The sequence below is a fragment of the Octopus bimaculoides genome, chromosome 9, assembly GCF_046866305.1.
Source record: "Octopus bimaculoides isolate indiv1 chromosome 9, ASM4686630v1, whole genome shotgun sequence".
NCBI lineage: Eukaryota > Metazoa > Mollusca > Cephalopoda > Octopoda > Octopodidae > Octopus > Octopus bimaculoides.
This window is the reverse complement of record NC_142936.1, coordinates 75,427,928-75,436,431: the sequence shown is the minus strand read 5'-3', so window position 1 is coordinate 75,436,431 and position 8,504 is coordinate 75,427,928. Positions and strand designations below refer to the sequence as shown.

Genomic DNA, 8,504 nt, shown 5'->3' with positions numbered 1-8,504 from the left:
ATATATATATATATATATATATATATATATATATATATATATATATATATATATATATATATATATATATATATATATATATATATATATATATATATATATATATATATATATATATATATATATATATATATATATATATATATATATATATATATATATATATATATATATATATATATATATATATATATATATATATATATATATATATATATATATATATATATATATATATATATATATATATATATATATATATATATATAATATATATATATATATATATATATATATATATATATATATATATATATATATATATATATATATATATATATATATATATATATATATATATATATATATATATATATATATATATATATATATATATATATATATATATATATATATATATATATATATATATATATATATATATATATATATATATATATATATATATATATATATATATATATATATACCATGTTATTAATTCAGTGCTGCAGAAACAATAGTCAGAGAAGCTTGTGTTTCAAGGCAATCTTTCAGACACAAAATATACATGGCTGATCACTGAAAAAGAAAATCGAGAAATGATGCTTGTTTTATTGGTGGTCCCAAACCACCATAAGTGGCTTGGGACGCTATCGTGCTGATTTGGGACACGATCATCTTTCCAAATATTCCCTTCTCTCCGGTCTTTCATTCTGAGGGAGGATCTACGTCCCGAAACATTGAAAACATTTCATTTTCTTTTATTGTTACCCTTATAATCAACATTTTCCTGATTTTCTTTTTGTTATTACTTTCACGCTACGCTCTTTTCGCCATACACAGACTAATGCTTATATATATATATATATATATATATATATATATATATATATATATATATATATATGTCTCCGTATGTTTGTGCGTATGTGTGCATGAGCGCGCATTCATGTAAAAGTATATATATATATATATATATATTATATATATATATATATATATATATATATAAAACCCAGCTGTCATTCGCAAAGCAATATAGATCGATAACAAGCACCAAATTTTCTGTATTTGTTCTGGTGTCTATGTAATCGCGATCAGACACAGGGACCTTCTCGATTCGCTCCTACTTCGATCTTGCGACACCTCGGGGATATGACAGACGGAGGGTGAGTTGCTCCAGTAGTCTGCCATTCCTTTCTAACTAAGATGACGGGTGCAACATGAAATGAAACGCGCTGTTCGATTTACGAAGTGAACTCACAACGCTAGGATCGTAAGCTGAGCACTCTAACCAGTAAGTCACACACACACACACACACACACATATGTATATCCCTGAGGATTCGTTATGGTTGAGCATCTATAGGCATTTGAAACATCTATCGCAGAACCCTATAAAATCATAATGGGGAAAGAAGCGTAGGAAATTTAATTTCAGCTTGTGTTTATCCTTATTTCCCCCCACACACCCTCTTTCTTACTTTCTATCTTTCCTCCTTTCTTTCTTTCTGCCAGACCTACGGTGAAGAGCATTTCAGCTATGACCATCTCGCTTTTTTATATATCACTGCCGACAGTGTTGCTCTGTCTTCGTTTTAGACGGTAGTATGGGATTCAGGAGATACTTATCAGTTATTCGTAGCAACTTCGAATTGTAGTACATTCCAAATTATTCATATATATCTATGTGTCTGAGGAGAAGTGGGCGTATATGAGGTTGATGAATTTTTTTCGTTTTTCTGTCCCGTATGGCTGTCCATTTCCTGTGCTTTGTAATATTCACCGATCGTGTCAGGTGTTAGCCATTTTTGCATTATTCGTGAAACAACGTTAAGCTAGGTCGATCATCTTGGATATAGAACAAACTAATATCATGTCATTGATACTGCATATTAAGAAGAAGAATTATGGACTCATTGACAAAATCGAACATAGATTTGATATGATGGCGAACGTTGCAAAGCAGAAAAGAAGCGACTAGTAAGCGTTGTAGACGATATCACGTGTAATCTTTTGGTAGCCGTTTCTTGCTACTTTCTCACTAAAAACCATGATGTAAGCGCATGATCGCTGCACACACACACGCACGCGCGCGCACACACACATACACACACACATACACACAAACACACTCACACACGCACATGCGTAGAGAGGAACTCATATGAATTTTCATCGTCAATGTGAAAATTAAATATAAATCAATGAGCTTAAATAATATTCAGCAAAAGAAATAAAACGTATACTTCTAACATCGTTGCTTTGAATAAATCAGCGTCATTATTTATATGATGTAAATAAATTATTTATATAGCGAGAATAAATTGTGAAAATGTCTTATCTTCTTGAGTGCTGTGGGGTTATTTATTTATTTTTTGTCTATCACGTTATCTGGTTATTCTTTAGCTCCAAGCCAACTATAAGAGAGCCAAAAAAAAATGTCATTTATTTTAATTATAATGGCTTCAGATTTTAAGACAATTCCAGTAAACTTACTAGGCGGGCGAGTATCGGTTGCATAGATCCCCTTGTGCCCGACTGGAACTATTTTGTAAACTCTGAATGAATAGAAAGCAAAGTCGACCTCGTCGGCATTTGAACTCAGAAGGTAAAACCGAACGAAATGTCACTAAGCATTTTGTCCGGTGCGCTCACGATTCCACCAGCTTGTCGCCTTAATGATGATAATAACAATAAATAAGTAAATAAATAAATAGATGAATAAAATAAAATAAAAAATATTTTATGCAGGACTATCATACAGCGTGTTTGGCTTTTGTCGAGATGGCACGTTTCGGTTGAGCACATTGAACAACCGAATAGAGACTTCATTGGTTCGAAAAGGCTTCGAAAAAGCTTCGAAAAGGCTTCGAAAAGGTTGATTTAATTAATTGCTTAACCGGAGACTAAAAGAACGACAATGTGTACTGCGTAACCGGCAATTTTTTTTAAAATCAACTCACTGTAAAATGCAATCATGCGTATCATTTTTTCTCATTAGTGACAGCAATGATAATTTTATTATATTAGGAGTACTTCACATTCTTCTAGAAATAATTCAAACCAAATACTACCGTATTGTGTGTGTGTGTGTGTGTGTGTGTGTGTGGTGTATGTGTGTGTGTGTGTGTGTGTGTGTGTGTGCGTGCGTGTATGTGCGTGCGTGCGTGTGACCGAAAAGGAAAGATTCCATTGTCACTAATTATGACTGAGGGTGCCTATATTATTGTGAAATTACAAGAGCTTGTAAATTTCAGAGGAAACTCGTCTAATATAGTGATCTCGCTTCGCTGTAGGGCGCTTATCTCCCCTGTCAGTATATATATATATATATATATATATATATATATATATATATATATATATATATATATATGTATGTATGTATGTATGTATGTATGTATGTATGTATGTATGTATATCTGTTGACTCGTGAGAAGCGACAAATTACAGGACTTAATAGAAATATAGAGTATTCTTTATTACATTATAACTGAAAAGCTCTAATTTCCAGTACTCAGAGTCGCTCGCTTCCGATCATCAACTGGTAAACCGATCCCAGTTTTCACTTCAATATTCAATGTTTGAATAGTTTTTTTTTTTAAATGTGAAGTGAAAGCGCTCCCTTCAAACTTTCATTTCGTATTTCAATAAATATTCAGATAATGGATAATCCAAAAGAAAACCAAAACCAAGCTCAGTTTTCCAGCTGATGATCGAAACCGATATATATATATATATATATATATATATATATATATATATATATATATATATATATATATATATATATATATATATATATATATATATATATATATATATGTATGAGTGTGCGTGTGTGTGTGTATGTGTGTGTGTGTGTGTGTAGGTATGTTGGTGTAAACAAAAAAAGCAGAACTTAAAATATGAGCGTATGTATATTTTTATTAATATTTAAGAGAAGTAACAGCGTAACTCAAATCCAAACGCACGAAACTCTCGGACCTTGAGTCACTCTGTTATTTCTGCTAAATAGTAATAAACAAGAGTGTGTGTGTGTGTGTGTGTGTGTGTGTGTGTGTGTGTGTGTGTGTGTGCGGTGTACCTTTAAAAGAACGAGAGGATCTGCTCAACTTGGCCATAATACGTAATAATGAAATAGAAAAACACGGTTTATTATCCAACAACTATGATGGTTTTGAAGTATTATTCATTCAACAGCGATTAGTATATTCACATTATAATCTGCCGGAACGTATTAAGAATGTGTACATCATTGTTTCCCCCACCCTCACTCCGGACATGTTGATTTGTCTGTCTTTATGTTTTGAGTTCAAATTCTGCTGAGGTTGACTTTGCTTTTCATGCTTTCGAGGTCGATAAAATATATATACCAATTGAAGACAAGGTGGGTGAGTGTTGAGTTGATGTAATCGACATACCCCGCCCTAACTTGCTGGCCTTGTGTCAAAACTTGAAACCATTATTACAAAGCAAAATATCATAATTTGAATGAATATGCATGTGTGCGTGTGTGATTGTGTGTACGTGTATGTGCGGGTGTATGTGTGTGTGTATGTCTGTGCGCATGCGTGCGTGCAGGCGTATGTGGGGGGGGGGGGGGGCATGTGTGTGTGTGTGTGTGTGTGTGTGTGTGTTTTACAGCATCTAAAGTTATATTCTCCCGAAAGAAAATATACTTCAAAGACTTTTACATGTTTATGATGATCGATGTATAAGAGCTATATCAGTCAGCGCCTGCAAACTGCATTCGAGCTATCGTTAAGAGAAAGATCAAACATAGGTCTTCATGACATGAATGAGCTAACGCTGTTATTTATCATCGAATTAGAAAAGATGAGAAAGGGTATTCTTGAAGAGAAGTTGCTGATTGCCTATTGAAACTCGTTAACTATATTAAAGTTATTTAGAATAGTTTGTGGGTATTTCTGTCACCTAAACTTAATTTGTGTAAATAGAATCTAAGTTATATTCTGAAATCGTTTTAATGCAACTGCAACTGAAGAACGTTTTAGAAGCATTACACTAAATTCACTTAAAAAGCAATCTAATTTATTCTAATTGGTCACCGTTTTCCTTTCTCTCTGCCTTGATAATTATGAGGGTATAAATTCTCGCTATTGTCATTTCGAACGAGAAGACATCTTGAACAATACAATTAACTGATAACAGATTACTGACATTATCTGCTACTGGAATGTTCGTATTTCAGATTTCATTATTTTGTTAGTCTGTGTACTGTAAACCTTAAGAGATATAGCTGTGATTACAGCGTGTATCAATTGAAATCGAAGCACTTTGTCAATTGAAAATATTTGAAAATGCTGCTATTGTGTTATTACTCTCCAAATACAGTCTTACGATATGTGAAGCAGGACAATGTGTAACACGATGAATACAAATATAGCAAACACACTTGTTTATTATTAAACTAAATATAACGGACGATGTAAGGATAGAGTTAAACTCCTCATCATTTGAGTCGAAGGCTCTTGTCAATTTCCTGAGTACACGATACTGACGTAGATCCCTACTTTAGTTGTTTGATTTTAAATCGTTGAATCTTTTGGAAAAGGTCTAAATACAAAAGCCTCCGTGTTCCTTGGTTCTAAAATTCTTTAGTGCGTGATCTCTGCAGCAGCGATTGAGCTGGTGACAACCCACAATAACAACAACCACAACTGTTGTTGTTGTTGTTATTATTATTATTATATATTTCGTTTCTGGATTTGGTTTGCAAGATTCTACACACACACACACACACACACACACACACACACACACACACACACACACACACACACACACACACACACAAAATGACTTACGGACAGAAAGTGAGAAAGTCATATGTATGAATGTAGCAATATAGGCATTTATGCATATATATATTTTTTAATTTGCTTGTATGCATTTAGGAATGAATATAATTAAGTTCTTTTTTGTCTTATTTTCAGGTCTCAGTTTTAACGATCCGATAAATATTTGGGAATTTAACTAACTGTCTTACTGAAAAATCACTGAAAATTTATCTTGTTTCTCTCCAGTTGAGTGGAAGGTAAGAAAAGTTTACTTCACTGATGTAACATATTTTGACTGTAAATGTCGATACATTTATGCCTAAGCCAGCGGAAATATTATCGATGACTTGCCCTGAGAATTCAACGACTTGATCGAAGAGTTGCGTGTGGGTTAAAAAAACGTTTCACATATCTGATTGATTTTATAGAGTATCCGCTGCCGTCATGGCCCACTTTTAGATACTTAGTGTTAAAATCTTTAAAAAGTGAACGATTTCTCTGTTTGTTTTACATTTCAAGTCAACAGTAAAAAACACAGCAGACAAATTCTCTTCATATCACCCCCTCCGATGCATAGGTGATGGTATATCTGTTGTTTCTTGCACCTCGTTTGATCCGCCAGAAATAGCTAATAAATTACACTCTCCGATACGTGGACGCCAATATATCTGTTACTTCTTGCATCTCATTTCACCTAAAACAAATAGCAAACAAATTTCATTCAAATCATACCTTCCAATGCATGAGTGCCAGTATATCTGCTGCTTCTTGCAGCACGTTTGACCTACAAGAAATAGCAGACAAATTTCATTTAAGTGACACTCTCCGATACGTGGGTGCCGGTATATCTACTGCTTCTTACTGCACATTTGATCTTAAAGAAATACCAAATTTCATTCAAATCACACATTCCGATGCGTGGATGCCAATATATCTGCTGTTTCTTGCGGCTCACTTGTCGTGTAAGAAACAGTAGATGAATCACACTCTCTGATGCGTGGGCACAGATATGATTATGTGGGTAAGGATTTTGCTTTGTAATGATGTTGTTTCATTTAAATCTTTCTGCGGTGCCTATTGGGCATAGGTTTTCTACCACCGGCTCGAGTCGATCAAAATATGGTATACGGAAACTGTACAGAAAAACTTCGGAGGGACTGTTTCTGTTCTTGGATAGTCGGCTTGATCCGTCGTGCAGTGTAACACCACCACCAGAGACTACAGTAATTATAGCAGGGACCAATCTGTTGCATGCATTTCCGACAAAGTCCTTGACATTAGGGGTGTTTCTTCTCTTTCTCTACTAGTTTTGGAATGTCAAGGACATCGCTCTTACTCCCGAGACTATATCATTAAAAGACAGTCAAAAGACACATTTGAATACTGTAGAATTATGTTTAAATAAAGCCATAATAGCCATGATTGGAATATATTTCATACACATCAGTTTGATCGGTGCTAATCTAGGGCTGAACGTCAACAACATTAGCAAGATGGGAAATGGAAAATCTTATTCTTTTTCTTTATTTTTGCTTTCTGTCTTCAAATCCAAAACGGATTTATTTCAAGCAGCCGCAGCCTTTAGATGATCGTATATTATTCTCCGGTAACTTTATTGCTTCTGATAATCAAAGCTTCCATTTTCCAATGTCATTCAGTTGCAATGGACGTCACATCCGTTTTGTCCGCCATCTTGTCTCTCCGAACAGGATAAAAAGATTATTGGACGAATGAAAGCTTATTTAGCCCACTATGAAAATGTTAGAAGCATTTATTTTAAAAGATGTATTATTTAGTTTAGCTTTCTCATACAATTGAACTGGGACTTTTTTTCTATATATATATATATGACATTCAGATATCCTCTACATTATTTTCGTTATTCTTTATTTGTGGTTTAGAGATCAATTTTGACGTTTACTTTGTGTACAGAAAGAGAGATGCAATGTGTGACTAGATATCAGATTTGCTTCGTCTGCCATTTATGACAGGTTCACATGTTTTTTTATATATGTATATAAAACATGTGTGTGTATGAGTACACAACTATTTATATATACATACATATATACATACATATATATACACACACACACACACACACACACACACACACACACACACATATATATATATATATACATATATATATATATATATATATATATATATATATATATATGTATGTATGTATATGGCTGTGTTGTAAGACGTTTGCTTCGCAACCACATGGTCCCGGGTTCAATCGCATTGTGTGGCACCTTGGGCAGTGTCTTTTACTATAGCCTCTGACCAACCAAAGCCCTATGAGTGGATTTGGTAGACGGAAACTGAAAGAAGCCCGTCGTATATATGTATGTATATATATATATATATATGTGTGTTTGTGTGTCTGTATTTGTCCCCCCACCATCGCTTGACAACCGATGGTGGTGTGTTTACGTCCCCGTAACTTAGCGGTTCGGCAAAAGTGCCCGCTAGAATAAGTACTAGGCTTCCAAAGTCCTGGGGTCGATTTGCTCAACTAAAGGCGATGCTCCTGCATGGCCCCAGTCAAATGACTGAAACAAGTAAAAGAGAGAGAGTACTATCTACTGTAACAGAAGCCGACTGGATAATGTTAGTCTAACAGGAACTCTAACTCAAACACAATAGTCGTAAATCTAATTGCGCACATACACTGCAGACATGTCC

General features: G+C 33.9%; 1 protein-coding gene across 2 annotated transcripts in view; it reads left to right on the top strand.

The window, feature by feature from the left end:
- LOC106875983 (uncharacterized) overlaps positions 1–8,504 on the top strand; it is a 279,796-nt gene that overhangs the window by 87,163 nt on the left and 184,129 nt on the right. For both annotated transcript variants that reach the window (XM_089357803.1, XM_089357804.1), the window contains exon 2: positions 5,967–6,067. The gene's annotated coding sequence lies outside the window, so the exon portion shown is untranslated. The remainder of the gene's footprint in view (positions 1–5,966; positions 6,068–8,504) is intronic.